The 18,942-nt window shown below is 45.6% G+C and overlaps 1 protein-coding gene across 2 annotated transcripts in view; it reads right to left on the reverse strand.

Annotated features, from left to right (window-relative positions):
• PTPRE (protein tyrosine phosphatase receptor type E) overlaps positions 1 to 17,955 on the reverse strand; it is a 94,865-nt gene extending 76,910 nt beyond the window's left edge. The window contains exon 1 of one of the 2 annotated variants that reach the window (XM_082764554.1): positions 17,903 to 17,955. The gene's annotated coding sequence lies outside the window, so the exon portion shown is untranslated. The remainder of the gene's footprint in view (positions 1 to 17,902) is intronic. The other variant, XM_082764555.1, reaches the window with a different exon arrangement.
• Positions 17,956 to 18,942: the final 987 nt, after the last annotated feature.

The raw sequence follows: 18,942 nt of genomic DNA on the forward strand, positions 1-18,942 counted from the left end.
CCCCCGGGGCAATCAGAGAAGTGTCAAATGAAGTACACATCTGACAAACTAAGCTCTCCAAGAGTACGCTCTCAAACAGGGAAATCAACGGGAAGCAACAAATTGAAGTCATCGCCTGGGGTTATCAGGCAACACCAAACTCCTACTCCAAGGGCAGTGTTGGCTATGGCTCCTCGCAGCACTGCCCAAGGAAAGGGCAGCTTCTTCACAGCCATCCATGCTTCTATGGAGACATGGATCTCTGAAGCAAGTTTCATACTGATTCAATAGTAAAAATGCTATTATTCTTAGCATTCAGTTTCTTTTCTTTTGTATTTGTTGGGCATCTTAAATACGACCACCAGCTGTGCTGTGGCCACCCTATGGCTTCTTTCCAAAGCTATGCTGAAAGGAAGCACAGCTCACAGCACTGGGAAAACAAGCATGCAGCGAGTGGATGAATGCAAACAGCAATAAAAACAATGTCCAAGATCAAATGTAAAAAAAGGAGGCTTGAAACATACTGGAAAATATGACAGTTCTTTTGAACATCACATTGAGGTTCAGGAGATATGGATTAATTTTCTGGGTTCACCAGCTCATTTTTATGGTCACACTTGAGCTTTAGTTTGGGCAGAAAATCAGCCTGAGAATCACCCCAGCCACTCTGCAACACACCACCACTTGCCTTGGCACAACCATTTGCTATACACCAACCTAAGAAACTCTCCAGTTTAAAAATAAATAAAATACTAAAGCAAGGTCCTTCCAGAAGGAAACATTTCCCTGATCTGATTTACAGCCACAAATAACATTATACATCATCAGTAAATGGCAGTTCAGAGGCATGAAAGCAACTAAGGAAAGGCAGAAACCTATAACAAACTTCTGCTGGAAGATGATATCCACAGAACCTTACCAGCCTTCATTCACAATGACAAAATGAGAATACCACTAGTTCGTTTATTTCAGCCTTTGTCTGTCTTCTCTATTTATTTTATAACTTTTCCTGTCCAAAGCCTCCTTCACATAATGGCTTCCTGGAGGCAAAAGCAAAGACAAACAGCCCAGAGAGACCGACCCCTCTGAGTGAAACAAATAGGAGCAAATCTGAGCCATGCTCAGACTCTACTCACAGGTCCCGTAGTCGTCTCCATGTAATGCTTAAGTAAATTGTGAACCACTGGCACAGACGGCAGAAGAGTTATTTCCAGTGGCAGAAACCACCATGCAAGAAGACCTTAGCCCCGTTCCCAACCAGAAGGACGTCACCAGCTCTGCTGCAATGGGTGCTCCTGGAAGCAGAGTCCACGCTGCCAGATCACTGATAAGAGTGAACAAGTTACTTCCTTCCATTCGCTCTTCCACAACCCATTTCATTCAAGTCTACTTCACGTACTTGACAGACTGCATTAATTATTATTTAAAGAATATATTTTTCCATCAACTGGAGTGCTTCAGAAAAACTATTCCAAATACAATGGCGCAAGTCAGTGGATGGTAATTTCTGTTTTTATTCTTCTCTGAATTTTAGCAGCCTGAAAGAAAGGTAACTCCTAGATAAGTACAACAGAAACAGAAACAAGAGCATTGCGTACTGAGGCATGAAGTTTTATCACAACAGGATTCTCATGATCACATACCTCAATAAAAGGGAACATTTAAATATCACCTTAATCTTCATTTCAGAACAGCCTTACATTAGACCTGGCAGTAAGTAAGATTCAAGTAATTATGTGCCAACAGCTACACTGTAATCTAACGCTGCAGTATAGATGTGACTTCCCCCCCTTACAATTGACAATTTTCATTAAAACTGTGCTTTGATAGCAAGTTAACCTATAGCCTTTTTTTTTTTTTTTTTTTTTTTTTTTTTGAGTTTAAGAACAAACATGAAAAAACTGTTCTCTACAAAAAAAAAAAAGTTTCTCTACAGTTTGCAGAGAAGAAACTACAGTTTGGCAGAAGAAACTCCCAGCTTCAAATACGGACCTGCCTGGAGAGGACCCTTCCCTGGAGGCCCTCTGTAGGTGCGCAAAAAGGAGGACAGCACCCACCACAGAGACTTGCAGCAATGCTTTAAGAAGATGGTTCCAGGCTTGTTTTCTGTCACACTGAGGGGATAAATAAAAGCTATTGCCCTCAGGGAGCATTTCATGTTCGCATTTATACATAGTTCCCTTGATTTAAATACTCTGGATATGTCCTACAGGGACTTGACCTTTCTGCTTGGATGCTGCCATCCTAAGACCATCTTGCAGAAACTCAGAACCACTACTTCCTTAACACAGGAGATGAAAAACAAAAACTGGTGTAAGTTTGAGTTATTTCGGCTATTCTTCCATACAACTATCCAAAGCGAAATGGTGAACTTTGTTCCTCCTTAAGTCAGTATTTCTACTGGCTCCAGAAGCACGTCAGATGTTCATGTTTGAGGCTTGGATAAACAATCAGAAATCCAGATGCAAAACAAAATCTACCAGGGGGAGAGTGAAATGAAAATAGATAAACCTCCTTTCAACAATGGGAGATTTCACATGGAGCCTTACTATCTTCTTATACAACGAAGATAGAGTTGTACAACTCCAGGGTGAAACTGATAACAAATACCTAGCTCAAGGCTGAGGACAGGGACAGGTACTGGGACTCCCCTAGAGTCCCATGACTTCCACTGTGTACATTGCACATATTTTTTCAGAGTGAAGTCCACACGTAACAGGTTTGTTTGTTTGTTTGAATGTCAAGAGGTCTCATAATTGCATGAGTCTATAAAGCTTTTGTGAAAGCCTGTGAATACACTAAATGCGTCAGATTTCCACTTTACTTGTCATAGAGGGTAGGGGTTCAAGGTGAAAGACTAAAACACTCCGCAGAGGCTCTTCTGATCCCCTACTTTCATTCGCTCCTTAAATAGTGGACAGTTATGCCCAATCACTGGCAGATGTCATCTGTTTTTCCATGAAGAAAGTGTCTTCTGCAACTTGATTGCCTTCAAAAGACTCAAACAAAAGGGCTTATCTCCCAGATGAGCCTTTCCATCTGATACTGGTGGTCACGTAGGCCTGCAAGGACGAATTCAACTCCCAGAAGTACAGAACCAGAAATCAATTATCACATTAGGAAGGCCTTCTCCCCTCATTTGCTCTTCTCTCCACTTGCTCCAAGGTTGAAGTGGAGAAGGAACCAAGATGGTGCTGGGACCTGGCAGGCAGGTCCACAAACCAGCCACAGTGATGGGAATTGCCCCAAAACGGAGAGGTCCCACCGACGCCTGGCCACGGCCTCTGTGGGGCTGCGGCACAGCATCACTGTGTGTTCCTCTGCTGCATCTCTCTGGGGAGCACAAAAAATCCCCATAACTGTGATTCCCATGGAGATCCATGGGAGGGGACAGAAATAGACAGGGTCTGGGGTTAACCTCTCACTGCTTTCATCACACGAAAGCAGGACTCTGAAGATGCTGAGACGGGGGCGCGTGAGCTCAGAGCTACGCTCAGTTTGGCAGCTTCTCATCACACTGGCAGAAAAAAGAGAAACACTCAGAACCATGCCCCGGGGACTTCAGAAATGAAATGATGGCACCAACACTGAAAGCTGAGGACAATTACCAAGTCAAAAGCCTCTAATCATTACAATCCTTTTTAAATCTTTTAGAGGCAATATGCAAAATGTCTGAGTCACTTTTACTGAAGGCAGTAAATACATCTGTGCATTTAGTGAAGGCACAGCAGTGGTGAGATTTCTCTCTCTTCATTCCTCCTGCATTTACTGTGAAGGCTAAGACCTCTCTGTAGCTCTTCTTCTGCAAAACCTACGTTTGCCAACAAGATTTATTCAGTTTTGTGGCAAATTATGTACGTGATCACGAGAAAGGATTTTGTCATTTCCTATGTGACAGCTATCCTTGTTCCTCTAACAAGCAACATAGGTATCTCTTTCTTACCACAGATGATCACTTCATGCTTTAGTAAAAACATTTAAGGAAGCTCCTGTGTGACCTGTCTCTACCAGGCTGCCAGCAGAGCCACACTCAGCTCCCCAAATTACCTAGGCATAGACTCAAAAGGGAACAGCCCAATGTACCACAACATTAACGTAGATGCCCCCAGCTCCTGAACACCATACAGATGTACACAATATCACATTATGTCCACATATATCATATGCTTTGCTCACAATAACAGCAAGTGGTTTGTTTCAGGGATAGCAGAAGTGCTGCTGACTGCACAGCCCATGTTGGTTAGCGGCTTGTCCTTGAGCACAGCCAGCCACTGAAGTTCACTCATCGAGAACACGCAGTAAGTTTGTTCCGTTATGCAGAAACATTGCAAAAGGAGAAAGAAAGTGCAGAAATTTTCTGGAAATGCTGACAGCAAACCCAACAGCTGAGCTGACACAGAGCCTTGCTCAGACACAGCCACGCACAGTAACTGCTGCTCAGTGGTCCCAACAAGAAAGTTATTCCTTCTGTTGTCCAAACAACCCTGGAAACACCCCAGTTCTAACAAATTGGACACAAACAACATCAAACTGGATGTCTGCACTGCACTGGGGCCAGGCCTGCAACAGCGAGGGGAGGCCCCTGCTCTGCACCCACCCGCAGCACCCCTTGCATCCCCTCACATTCGACATTTCCAACTACTTCAGTTCCAGCTAGATGAACAACACAGTTTGTCTCAGTAACAAACTCCCTCATTATCAGGGAGTGAAGCAATAAAGCACAGAGTAATCACTTTAAATAAAAAAAATGGCCGGTTTAGATTAGATATTTGGAAGAAATTCTTCCCTCAGAGGGCAGTGAAAATTTAGGCACAGAGGGACGGGGACTGCCTGGGGAAAAAAGGTCAGAGAAGGGTGTTAGAAGGTAAGCATGGGCACTGCAGCAAGGTGTTTTTCCCTTGCTTTCACTTTTCCCATTTCCTTTGGCTGTTTCAGAGCCTTTATCCCCACATGGGGACCTGGAACAGTAATAGCAAGTTATCAGGAAACAATGCTTTAAAATGCAGTTTTAAACACATGGAATAATTATTCAAAGGGTGGAAGGAGCAACAGTCTGGATTCAAGCTTCTGGACCACAAGTTGACCACACAGTTTTTGTTCCCTTTACAAACCAAAACTACGAAGGCTCCTGGTTCATTTAGACACAAGTGAAAGATTTGGGAAAAAATTTGAAAGACTTCATATTATCTGGACAAAACTCAGGGGCTGACACTCAGGACACTCTCACACAAAGTCTATCATCTAATGCCATACTCAGAGGCTCCCTCCTGCAATGCCATTTATTTCAAGAATTTATATCCTTTTTTACTTTCATTTTACCTTCTGGCACGACACTAAATCTATATTAGTTGGTTTGATCTGTGATGAGAATTAATGTTTGCTGAACTTTCCAGATACAATGGTACACCACCAGCAGATTAGCTACTTTGGCATTCAAATAATAACCTGCATATTAAATTAAAAAAAGAGAAAGATGAGGGATAGAGGAATCAGACGCATTTCTAAAATAAGGAAAGTTAGATGTCCGTTTGGAATTTTCCGTGATTGCTCAGGATATCAGGTCAGACTTATTAAAAGCTATTTAAAAAAAAAAATATGTCCCAGAGGCCTAATACCAATATCCTTTCTCCATTGTCCTGACTTTGTTTGCTTGGAAACAAAGAACACACATGATTCTGGCATACCAGAAACCTTATAAACAAGATCATGTGCCCATTCCTATTACAGAAAGACATGACAGCGTAAACACAGTCAATACCTGCTTGTGTGACTTGGGGGAAAAAAAAAAAAAGAAACAACAACGGCTGACACATAATCCAGACACAACACGGGCTGTGGGGATTTGGTTCAGAAAAAGCTCTTGTTTTGGGACCCTGAAGCTTTTTGGAATTGCTACCATAAACATCTTCTTTGCTTGATCATTTAATTTGACCATAATTAAATAGACAAAAAAAAAAAAGTGTAGGTTACTGTCCCAACAAACAGCAACCAATTATCACTGCTTACTATCCTGGCACATCAGCTTGAATCTGACTATGTATTTACCACAAATCAAGTATGAAATGATTTAAATGACACAGTATTTCACAAATTCATATTACCAAACAGCATGTGTTGCAATTAAAAGAGTTGTAGTATTTAAAAACTGATCAAAAAATAGATATGTGATGCAAGCATTTGTATGTTTCCAGGGAGACCTAAAAAGCTAGGAAACCATAAAGGAAGAAGAACCTGTTGGTCTTTAAAGGTTTCCAGAGGAGTTCTTAAATATCTAGTTAAAGATTTGTTTCCTTTCTGAAAATTTACAAAAATATTTAATAGATTCTGATAATGTATTGGCTGCTGTCCAACTGCTGCAAGTCCCTGAGCAGCAAACCCTAGCATGCCATCAGTTCTCAAAAATTGCAGCATTTCTTGCAATTTGTACATATTGTAATCTAACTATTGATTTTATACACTGAAACTGGCCAAAAAGTTCCCCTTTCCTTCTGTTTTGAATCACAATAATATTTTGAAACTGCATTTCTTAGATACAATACATCAATGCACATATAATCAGTACAGTATTAGGAAAACAGACAAGTGCTAGGAGGGATTTGTATAGAAAGCATTATGTCCAAGACTCCCAACGTAGTGAGTCTTTAAAAAAATACTAGTTTAAAAAAACCCAACAACATAAAAACAATAACAAAAAAACACAACTCACTTGTGAGGAAGGGCAAAGCACGGCCATAAAGCCCGGGCAGAGAAGAGCTGCTGTCACCTGCAGGGACTTCCCTACACCCCTGCCTCGCTGTTGGCAGGATGAAACAAATTGTTGCTGAGCGCAGTTATTTTTCTCAAGCTTTGTTCTGTCCCAGAGGAAAATTCGAGTTTCTATGCCCAGATAAAGATTGCTGTCAGCCCCTTGAATCAGCCGGCATGAATAGCTCCAGTGTTAGGCACTGCGTGACGGGGAAGCTCCAGCGCCAGCACAGCGCTCAAAACAACGGGGTTTTGTGGTTCCTCACATTAGGGTTGAGCACCAGCCTACCACACAGCAGCAGATGTGCTTTTATCACCTCTGCTAAAAAAAAACAAAAACTCAAATAAATAGAATAGGTTTTGGATTTTTTTTATTTTTTATTTTTTACAGTCAGCTTTTTTTGCTTCGTTCTCGCGTTCACTTGAATCCCTAAGCAACCTGAAATACTGCAACTGCCACAGCCATGGAGCATCCCAAAACGAAATGCAATCAGAAAATGTGCTTACCTTTGTGAAAGCTACAACATGCCTAGATTCAACTCATTAGAAAAAATAGATTAAAAATATGATGTTTGATTTTGCCATAAAAATCTTCTTCACATCAAGTCTGTTATGCACATAAAGATACATTTGCAAGGTATTCAGATTTTTCATACTCAACGCTGAAACAGGAAAGTCCATTAGTAATCACTTTTGCTGCAACTTTTTTTTTTTTTCCAGCTATTTTTTACTGAAACTGTTAGTCTGATACTGGTCTAGCAGTATAGGTCTTTATACACGTCTTATGAACTATTGGCGAAGGAAGCAGCAATTTCCCAGGGACACTACTTGCTGTCCTATGGCTGGGGAAAAAATAAAAATAATAATAATTAAAAAGAAAACAACACTCCATTTGAATTACTTTTAGCTGTAAGGAAAAGAAAATCATTACAAATGCGCAGACACATATGAAATGGACATTACCCAACATTCAGACTTGAGCAGTTAATCTCCCCAAGCTTCCTCCATCAGTCAGGGACTGGGCAGGAGCCTGCTGCAGGTGCCCGAGCTGCCTCAAAGAAAAGCCTCTTCAAAGACTGAAGGGAGAGTTTAAGGCAGGCAGCTTGCTAGTTTGTGGGTTTAGTGCTGGGTGGTGCACATACCAAAGTTTATAAACTGGAAAATACAAGCTTTTAAAATTCCAGTAATACTAAAATAGCAATATATCTGGCTTCCTGGGGGCTTCAATTATGCAGCATTCGCAAATGGTTTCCATCCTGATCATGGCAAAAGCAGTGCCCTCAGAGCACAGTCAGTGCGAACACACATTTCTTATACATGTAACAGAGAGCAGTGTGTGTACAGACACACCGAGGAACAATATCCTTGCTCCAGCCTGAGCTCCAACTGCATGGGTGTGAAACCTTTTAATTCAGCACTTCTCCACCAAATTTCAATGTGTTCTCCATTTAAAAGGATAGCAGATGAACTTAATCATTAAGGCAAGAAGCATCATAAAACAGGCTTGTCATTCTTGGCAGGACAAGCCTTGTAGGCGTTTTTTTGTTTTGTTTTGTTTTTAAGAACAAAATATAGTAAAAACAATGTTCCTAAGTTTACTTTTATAAAAGGAATGTTCTCGAAGTGGTCCTACAAGAACATTTCCTAACATAACTATTACCACATGATGCCAGTCTGCCTGCCCACTGTTCTTGAATTACCAGCCCCTTTTTCTTGGCCATATTAATGCACACCTCCAGAGAACAGCAAGCGAGGAGGCTCTGCTGGTTTCTGTAATGCAGCCCAGGTACTTGAAAACCACTTGAGCCATGTCACGCCCTTACCCTGTCTGTGACAGTGACCGCGCTCCCCTTATCAGCCACACAATCACAGGGCTGTCTTCTGTGGACAGCTGTTACAGGGTTTATCAACAAATGCACAAGCCCAGGAATGCAGATGAGGTGCAGCTACTCACTTATTCACTTCCAGGCAGGGTGTACACATTTTAGGGGAAATAACCATCATGCGTCTGAGTCACTGACAGCTTCAGAAAAAATATTTTGCAAGCAGCTTAGTTAAAAAAAATAATAATAAAAAAAAAAAGCCAAGCCTAGTGGATCCACTGAGCGATGAGGATGTTAAATACAAGCTGCACAAGCTGAGATGCAGCAGGGTGGAGGGCAGCAGGACGGGGCATGGCACAGCTCCGCAGGAGAGCCCCACCAGCAGCACCACCATTGCTGTGTGCTGAGCTGTAAGAACAAACAAATCCAACCTTCCAGCCGACCTCTGGGCAGGAACATCGCCAGCGAAGAGGTTAAGAGCTGCCCAAAGCATTGCTGGAGAGCTACAGGGATATGCACCAGAACATTACGCAGAGCAGGGGAGTCTGGAGGTGTTGGACAAGGAGACAATGTTCCACAGAAGCCATTAAACTTAGGACTTGGAAACAGATTTAAAAGTAGGTATCAAGGCAAAAAAAGCTTTGCATACACCTCTGAAAACTGGTACACAGCTGTGAGTAGGCTTCTAGCCTAAAACCTAATAAAACACTGCCTTCTCCCCCCCTCACCAGAGGCATGCTGTGCAGCCCTGCAGGCCAGCCCCTTCCTTTCCCACGCTCCAGCAGCGGTTCTGCCTCCAGCCTCCAGTGACAGCAGTGTCACTGCATGGCACCCAGCCACAGCCCTGCTCCTCAGGGCAGCTGGGACAAAGCTGGGGATGCTCTGGCCCCTAACGACATTATATTGCTTATAGGGGCAGAGCAGTTGGGCTCAAGAGAGGACAGGGCGCAGCAGAGCACAGCCGGACAGGACGGGAGCAGTGGGTTCCTCCTCATCCACCTGCCAAGTACCCCGACATGAGTTTCATCTCCAAAATCACCGAGGCGATTCAGGCTCTTACCTTGCCACAGTGGTTAAGGTAAGTAAATGCACCTCAAAAGCCAGAAGGGTTTCCTTCTTGCTAATCTATTTCTAGATGAGCAAGCACTGCCTGCCCTTGATCTCATTTTGCAAGCAGGATAAATTATCCGATAAAAAAAAAAAAATAAATTACAGCCCTCCCACCAGAGGGAATTTTCTAATATAATCTTCTCTCTCCTTTCAGCATTTCATCACCAGCTACCTTTAAGTCCAATTTGAATACAAGTACAGCAAAAGCATTCTTAAAATCTATCTTGAGCTCCGCCAGCATCCTAAAGCGTCCACCGCGGAAAACATCAGTGCTGTGGTGGTGGCTGAAGACAGCAGCACCTCTCAGCAACCCTGCACTGCTCCCCCTGAGCCCTCCCCACATCTCAGTTCTTTTACACGGTCCCCAAAGAGGAACAGAAGGTACCCCCCCAGTGACCACAAAAGCTATGAAAATAGCAGCAGCTAAATATCATCCAGAAAGTGAAACAGCTCCCAGAGATGCTGGTGGTGCACGCAAGACTCTCCGATTCCTTTAGCAGTGACACAGACACATTGCACAGCAGTGTGACAACAATGTGAGTCGTCTCCTTGCACCTCCCTGCCTGTAGGATCACTAAAAACAAACAAAAACACAGAAGGGTTTGGAGTAATTGGGGAAAAAACCTCTCTCCTGCAGATACTGTGATGTGAAAGAGACTGGTAGATAAAGACGGAATAAAGGAAAGAAACACAAAAACCCACCAAAATCGAAAAGTGCATGATTAACCTGCTAAAATCTCTTCCATTTAAATGTGACATTGCCAGAGGAAAAAGCAGGATGTAGACCCACTGGCAGGGCAAACAGCAGCAGCACGCTATCAGGACTAAGCTTGAAGATTTTATTTGCACACAGAAGTAATTCTAGACAAAATGTGTAATTTCTTCTGGAAGGCATTAAGCTTTCATTTCAAATAAAGAACTGCTAACCAAGGGCCTTTAGAAATGTAAAACAGCATTTACAGATAAAGTGTTGAGGGTTCAGTGATTTTTAAAGGAAATTATGTAAGTTTCTTCCTCTGAAGATCTTGGTAAATGAGGCTCAATTTCAGGGGCAAATAGTTTGATCCAATGCAGCAGTTTTCAACCTTTTTCAAAACAAATTGCAACTTATACTCCCAAGTTACATGCATGGAACTTAAATTACTTTGCCATTTTGTTAGTTAAAAACATTCAGAAAGAAAAAAAGTGAAGGATGTGACTGTTCAGAGCTTTCCTGTGCATCGCTCTGTATTTGCAGCCAGGGGCCTGTGTTAAACAGAGAGGGGCTTGCAGCAGACTAGGAGTGTCTCTCCTTGGAAATAATCATCTGATATGACAGCCCCAATTATCTCAACACCACATCGTCGTACATTTGTTTTTAACAGTTTAAACTAACTAATGCAAATAGGTCGCTATTTGAATACAGGTCCCCGTTTCCACCTTTTCCTCCTCTTCCTGCCTTCCCAGAAATACTGAAGTCACCACAAGTCCCTCTCCCAAAGGTTCTGCTGGGAACCAGGGAGGTGCCACAGGGGACAGCTTAGCCTGTGAAAACCAGACTGGAACAAAGTGTTGTACCCGTGGCCTTGAAATGTGCCCACAGCTGGGGTTTTAAATTAGCTTTTCAAGACCAATCAGCACACATGTAATTTAAAAGCAATTTGAAGCAGCAAGCTAGGTAGTTTAACTTCAAATTAATGAGCTTTTGACAACTGCAAACAAAATGATAATGTGGATCCATTTAAACTGATCCCTATATTTAACAGGAAAAGTGTATATCATTTTCACTTGGTTATACAAAGGCTTTTCTTCTGCATTCTGAAAGCTGTTTAACCATCATCTAGCTCTCGGTAGCAAATTGCAAACTTTGCCCAGTTGTACAAGATCAGCAGGATGGAACGCGGCAGATATTCAGTTTTTCAACATTTTTTTTTTCCAATTTTTAAGAGACATTGTGCAATGTAATTAAATACGCCCATGAAATACAGATCTAAATTAAATAACTCAGAAAGCGTCTGAGACATCCAATCCCTCAGAACACAGGATACAAGCAGTGGTCATTGCTTGTTTGAATCAATACTCCAGTACTCGGGAAAAGCACCATGCTGTAGCTCAAGCAATAGACAACAGACAACAGCAGAAACTAAGGCAAAGACAAATAATGATCAAAGGACAAGCAGCAAAGAGGATAAGATTAAAGGAGAAATGACACAATGAAAATGTAATTTACTAAGAGAAACAGTACATGAGGTGAAGGAAGGGTTAATGCATTGATTTGTTTTGGATAAAGACAGGTTTTGTTACTTTGCTTGTTTGTTTATTAAATTCTGCTATTAGTTTGGAACTCTGTTATGAAAACAGCTACACAGGAAGAAACAAGCATGTGGAGCACTAAGATCTTTTAAGAAAAACAGTAATTTGGGTACAACTTGGCAGATTCAAACTCCTAACAAAGCTTTACAGCACTGTAAGTTTAAAAAGTTTAAAAATTAAAAAGGCTTAAAAAGTGCAGCTGAAGCATACTAGGAAGTGGCAGCAGACCCAGTACTAGAGTTAGGCAGGTTACAAAATAAGTCATGTTACAAAAATAATGTCCTCATAAGTTACAGTAAATTCTTGGTGGAGTTCACACGCAGACATGCTTCTGAACTGCCACACTGTGCCAAAAATAAGTTAAAAGCCAGAAAAGTTGGTTGAAAAGAGAATTGGCCTTCTAAGAAAATGAGGACTGCGCTGGAGGCAAATAATGACAGCTCTTAGTAAGGAAATATTTGCAAGTAGTTGACGGTCTTCAACCACAAGTTCTCACAGTTGGCTTCCAGTGTTGATCACAAGGTCTTTCTGTCACTGGTCAAACCCTCATCCTTGATTTCTGATCAACATTTTCGTTAAAAGCAGCAAGGGAGGTGGCAAATTCTGCGAGCAAGTGACAAGATAAGTGGCATGGTTTAATGGTGAACCTGGCAGGGCTAGGTTAAAGGTTGGACTGGATGATCTTGGAGGTCTTTTCCAACTTGAATGATTCTATGATTCAAAAATGGATTATAAAACCTAAGATCTGGATTCTACAACAGATCCTGCAGATACAGCAGGAAGGTCACGGAGCGCAGCCCCATGCCAGGACCACCTAAACAAGATAGCAGCAGACCACGGGGTGCTGTGACCTTCAGGTTGCAGGACCTCAGGCCCTGAAAGTAGAAGCCCTGTACAACCCGACCAAAATTCTGTCCTTGGTGCAATGCACATTACAGCACATCCACGGGAGAGTGAGTGACACTTAGGAGCCTCATGCTCCCACAACTCATCTCAGTCTGATTATTCTGGCAGATAACACTGGGCTGGTCTTGGGTTAGTGCATTGCAAGGGGCACTGCCATGAACTGCAGCAGCTTTCCGTTTTACTCAAGCTTTCTTTAATCGCTACATCAGATGAAAGAGATGGCAATTTTACTGAAAAGGAAGAAAACTCAAGAGCTACAACTAAATTAAAACCCAACCATCAGAAAACAGGAAACTCGCTTGTATCAGAGCACTGAGATTATCATGAATAGATAGTTGCATATTTCTTTCTAAATTATCTTCTAATCCTTCCTAGAGCAACCAAACCTAGAGGTTGGGAGGAAACCTCTTCAGTCATCTAACTGTGGTTTAGGCAGAGAAGTTTGTCCTCCAATTTACCTAAGTGTTCTGCTTATCTTAACCAACACGGGTATCACAAGTTTTACTAACTTCCATTGTGAACCTTCTGCAATTTCTCTTATTTGCTTTTACCTAAAAATTCATACTGCTGTTTATCCAAAGCTTTGCCCAGACTGCATCCTTCCCGGTGATTCCTGACGTAGCTGTACCCGTGTAGGTGTGCGGTGCTCAGCGGTGCAGTGGGTGCAGGTTCCCCTAGGCATTTGGTCACGAGGCACCCATCTCCTGCACAGCCACACATCACTCATTTTATAGTTTGCATCTCACCTCACCTCCACCTAATTTACACTTTTGTTTCTACCTGTTCAGATCCCTTATTCTTACTGACGATTATCACTTTACAGTCGAAAAAATGGAGATCTATGATAATCAAAGTTTTAAGGCCTGAACTCTCTTTACAACTGAGATTAAAAGGGACAGAGAAATCCACAGCTGAGTCATGCCATGAGTTCCTGTAACAATAAAATGCCACTGCAAGCAATAACCAACCCCAATAAATTTATTTCCACTTTTGTTTCTTCTCTTGGCCAGATTACACCCTTGATAACAGACAGGACTGTTGCCCTAGATCTCTGTGCCCAGATCCTTTTACTTTGCCGTTTCAGCAGTGAGGCAATAGGAGTCAAAGGCAGAAGGGCATTTTTAGGGCATTGCTGTATCCCTCAGACTGTCAGCAGATGTACTCAGCGGGCTGAGAAGCTAAAAGACTGGTTTTCAGCTCACTCCCCACAATCTGGAAAAAGCGCAGCACCCAGGGACACGCAGCAGGCACCCAGGCTCTCCTGCAGCACCTCACCTGGCGAGGCCACCTGGCTGGCCCTGCTGTGGAAGAGCATAACAGTAGAAAAAACAGCCTTTAACTGCACTTGTGCTCAGGGAGCTGTCCCACTGCAGGTGATCCGCTGGCTGGCTCGCTGTGAAAGAGAAATCTGAGCACGCTGCAATTCAAAATCCAGTGCGAGGTATCAGCCTTGCTTATCAGCAAGGAAATCTCCCATCCATTCTGCCCTCTCCCACAGGCACCCTCTGCAGACAACCCGGTACATTTTGGCAGGTGAGAGGATTAACTGATGGAATCATTACACCTGCCGAAAGCCGACTGAATTAAAAACACAACACTATAAGACATACCTTAAAAATAGGTTCCATACTGTGAGTTACTCAGAAAAAAATAAATCCTGTACAAATACTTCAATAAATTGCTGGTGCAGGGTTTCTCCTAATCTCTGCCTTACCAGCATCTCACTGCAGCTCTGAATCACACAATTCTCCCAGACTGTCTTGTTTAAGACATCTACATGTCAGCAAAAAGTTTGGAATAAATAGGAACATTATTTTTTTTTTTTAATACAACCCTTATACTTATAGAATTTGGGACTATAGAATACTTATTTTAGCCAGGACAGACTACACCTGGATAAAACGTTGCGCAGAAGGGCACAGGCAATGAGGAAAAATAGAAGATTTCCACGAGGAGAGCTGCAGAAAGCCTGCATGTAGCAGCCCGGTGGCTCCAGCCACTTTTCATTCAGCCTGAATTCTGCTGCATCACATCAGCTCTGGCAGTGTCTGAATCCCTCTCCCAGACTGCTCGCACCCCACAAGACGAGCAGTGCACGCAGGCGACCACGCACTCAGCTCCGCAGCGAAGGCGCGATTCACAACTCCTCAATAACGCATCCGTTCAATGTACGGCGCTCTTGATTGAGGGAAACCACAGTGTATTTTAGGTTACGGGAGCCTCTGTTTTCCTTATATTGTATTGAAACCAGCACCAAAAAGCCCCACGGCCTGGGAGCCGCCTCCGAGCTGTGTGTGTGGGGAGTGAACAGGGGTTGAGCCCCCAGCCCGCGCCCCCTGCTCTCGGGGCTGTTCTCGCTGCACTGTTCATGCAGCTGTTTGCAAACGAGTATTTCCCTAAAAGGCAGCCTGACAGCCCAGGATCTGGCTAAACCACATGTTTACCTCAGAAATCAGACACACCGCTGGACAGCCGGCCTTCCATTTTAAGCAGGCAGCAGTTCCTCACGCATCTCCCCGTCTGCCTCAAACACGTCGCTCTTGATAACCCTGACAGAGCTCCCAAGAGTCCTTTCCAGGAGCTGCTTTTCAATAAACTCACACATGTACCAGCACGCTGAGCAGTCTCCCCTCCTTGCTCATCAGCATCACCCTCTGAGGGCTTGGTGCCCTGCTGGGGCTGCCGGGTTCCCCCGCTCCCCAGGCAGCAACACAGCCCGATCTGTCCCCTCCCTGATGACCTCCTGATGTGGGTGGATCAGCACCTTCTGGCAAAACATGGCTTTTTGGAAACTGCTTGCACTGAGAAGTTTTCGTGGTACTTCAGACAGAGCCATCCAGCTTGGTGCTGCTACATAATGACACGGCTTTTCCACCGAGCCACAAATGAAGATAAGTGAGCTGCTACAACTTCCAGACACGGGCTCTCGCTGGTGTTAAGCCCTACCACAAATCCATGCTGAAGATTATTTTGGAAACGGCTTGAAATACAGCATTGTATTTACAAAATGACACACTCAGAGGAGATACAAACGTAATCCTCAGACTCTGCACAGCTGAACAGCTCCTGCAGAACCGCAGCCCGGTATGGCAAACGCTGAAGGTTGCTTTTCATTTATACACAACGTTTGGCATCGTGCACACCTTACAGCACTTGCCTCGGCTTGTTTTTATTCCTTGCTGTAGTACAAGTGATCTGCTCAGGGATCCTGCTGGACACCCACATGTGACAGCGCAGGAGGAAGGTGTTATGCCAAGTGCCCAGACCAGGGCCGCCCAGCTCATGGCCATATCAGGCCATTTCGGGCCACCCGGTGCATTTCTGACACCATCAGTGGACTGCCTAAAACAAGACCCAGGAAGGCAACAGGGGGCAGGGGCAGAAAAAGAGAGCCAAGGAAAGCTGGGGTTCAAGATGGGAACTCTAGACAGACAGAAAGCACACAGATAAGCATAAATGTATGAAGTGAAAAGGAGGAAAAGAAACAAGATACAAAAGCAAACAAGGACCCAAATGTGCTAAAATTGTCAGCATCACACCTGCACTTCACAGGCTCAGGATAAATTACTGCAGTCCACACATCACAGTCACACTGACTGAGGTATATGGTTTTATTAAAGGTGTCTGGGGCATAGGAAGCTTTCAGTGTTTGTTTTTTACCTGGAAAAATACATTAAATACGTTTAGGAACACAGCATATGTTACTTAAACACAGCCAACGAGGACGGCTGGTGCGACAGAGCACAGCGCCTGCACAACTCTTTAATTTGTAAGCAAAGACAAAGCAAATTAAAGGAATCGCAGACTACGCCCATGTCCTTTTGTTTCTCCCATCATTTTCTCTGCCTTCTCCCACATTTCTACAATAATTGATTTGGTCACTTGAGCAATCAAGTGCCTTGAGCTCAGCTCCCTCTGCTCACCCGTGCACAGAGCTACCTGTGCTCGCCCACTCCCCGCCTGCCCAGTAGGGCACAGGAGCCAGCCCTGGCTCCAAATCATCACCCTGGCAGCATCAGGGCCAGGACCAGGAACAAACTGGGAAACTAACACGCCCCCGGGCCAGGAGAGCTCCCATGTACCCACAGAAAGGTCCCTGCAAAATGACATCGCCAGTTTCCACCTGAATGCCATGAATTGCCACCAAAAGTTAATCCCTGTGTTCATTTGTACAGTCCCCTAACGCACAGAATATCGCCGTGCAAACAGCAGGATTTCCCAAGGTACGGTATTTCCCAATTTGTAACATTCCTCATTTCTCAGTCCCTCTCTGTCTCCTTCCCAAGTTTTCTCACGGAGCTTGTAACACCTCGGGGAAGGAAGCGGGGTGAGCAATGTCATTCCTCCCAAGCTGCCAGCCCCGACACCGCGCGGATCAGAGGCAGGCAGCGGTTCAGCAGCCCCGCAGCATCACGCACAGCACCCAACTCCTCCGAAATAGGCAGAAGGAGAGGGACCTCAGGAAAATGGCACTCAGGGCTCCCCTCTTCTCATTACACACCGCCGGTCGGGTTCACAGCAGGCACCCACCGACCCTTTCCACCACCCGCAGGGCACAAGCTCGACACCGGCTCCTTAGGGGAGCCAGCTGAGAGTTGCCCTTGCCTTGCTCCCTTGGAGGCTCAGCTGCGTTTTCCGAGCGTGTGAAGCAAAACCACGAGCAGGAGAAAAACCACGAGCAGGGGAGGAGAAGCCGCAAAACCCCCCCGCTTTGGGGCAGCGCTCCAGGATCATTGCCATCCCAGCCCCGTGCGAGCCCTCCCCGCGGGCTGCACCCACAAACTTCTCGGGCGGAGAGCACGGACCCCGTGCGGGGGGGGGGGGGGGCCCGCACATCCCCAGCACCCAGCCCCGACCCCCCCGGCCCGGCCCCGAGCCCCCCGCGGACACGCGTGGGGAGAGCGCAGCGGGGATGGGGACCCCCAGCGCGCTGCCCCACAGCCGAGGGGGGCTCCGGGCTCCATCCTCCCGGCTCCCCGGTCCCTGCTCCTTGCTCCCCGGTCCCTGATTTCCCCCCCCAACCCCTCGCCCCCCCCGGCCCCGCTCACCCTCGGGCTCTCTCTCGCCCCCCGCCGCCGCGGCGGCGGCTCGGTTGGGCCGCCCTGGCGCTCTCCGGCCCGAGGCGGCGGCAGCCAGGCAGGAAATTTTTTTCCTCCTCCTCCTCCTCCTCCACCTCCTCCTCCTCCTCCCCTCGGCACCGAGCGGCCGCGGAGCCGCCTGGCGGCCACGGCCCGCATCGGCCGCCCGGGGGGGCTCCGAGCCTCGCCCCAGCCCCGGCTGGTTCCTGGGGGACCGGGGGAGCCCCCATCCAGCCCCCATCCCGCAACCCCCCAAGGGGGCTTCGTGGGGTCCCCCCCCTGCCTGCCAAGGGATGCCGGCGCCCAGCGGGTCGGCCCTGCTGCCCGAGCATCTCCGAGCATCTCTGAGCATCTCCCTCCTCCCTGCAAGGGCTGCGGGCACGGCTGGGTGCTCGCCTCCAGCCGGGGTTTGGCCCCTGACCACCTTTCCCCAGGGCTCTGCTGGGGTATGGCTCAAGGGGACCTGAGCATCCTCCGGGCTGCAGACGCAGGTCCCCACCGCCAGCCTCTCCCTGTCACTAACAGGGCATGGGGTGGCCACCAGTGGGGTGGGAGCACCTTTTTGGGGCCCTTCGTACCCATTTGCCCCTCCAGAAAACCCCTGCACAGCCTGGGCTGCAGGAGTCAAGGCGGTGAAACCCGGAATAGAAACATCAGGCTGAAAAGTAGGGCAAGGAGGAGGGGATTGATGAAAGAAAGGAGAGAATCAAGGAGCCTAAATTCACATCTTGCCTTCTTTTGTCTCCAGTCCCTAGGATACCTCATCCCGAAACTGAGGAAATCTTCCTGTGGAAGAAACCTCTCCTCCAGGAGGTCTCTTCCAGCCTTTATGATTCTGTGACTTGCCCACATGTGACTCTCAAAAACCCATGTCCGTGTGCACCGTGTTGACTTGAAGAGCACCAAAGGATGGCAGACAACCAGGGACTGTGGCAAAAGGCTGTCAGACCAAAATATTGTGGCACCTGTGAATATTTCTGTCTTCTGCAGAAAACTTAATTGTATCATAA

Source organism: Aythya marila, assembly GCF_965140915.1.
Source record: "Aythya marila genome assembly, chromosome: 7".
Lineage (NCBI taxonomy): Eukaryota > Metazoa > Chordata > Aves > Anseriformes > Anatidae > Aythya > Aythya marila.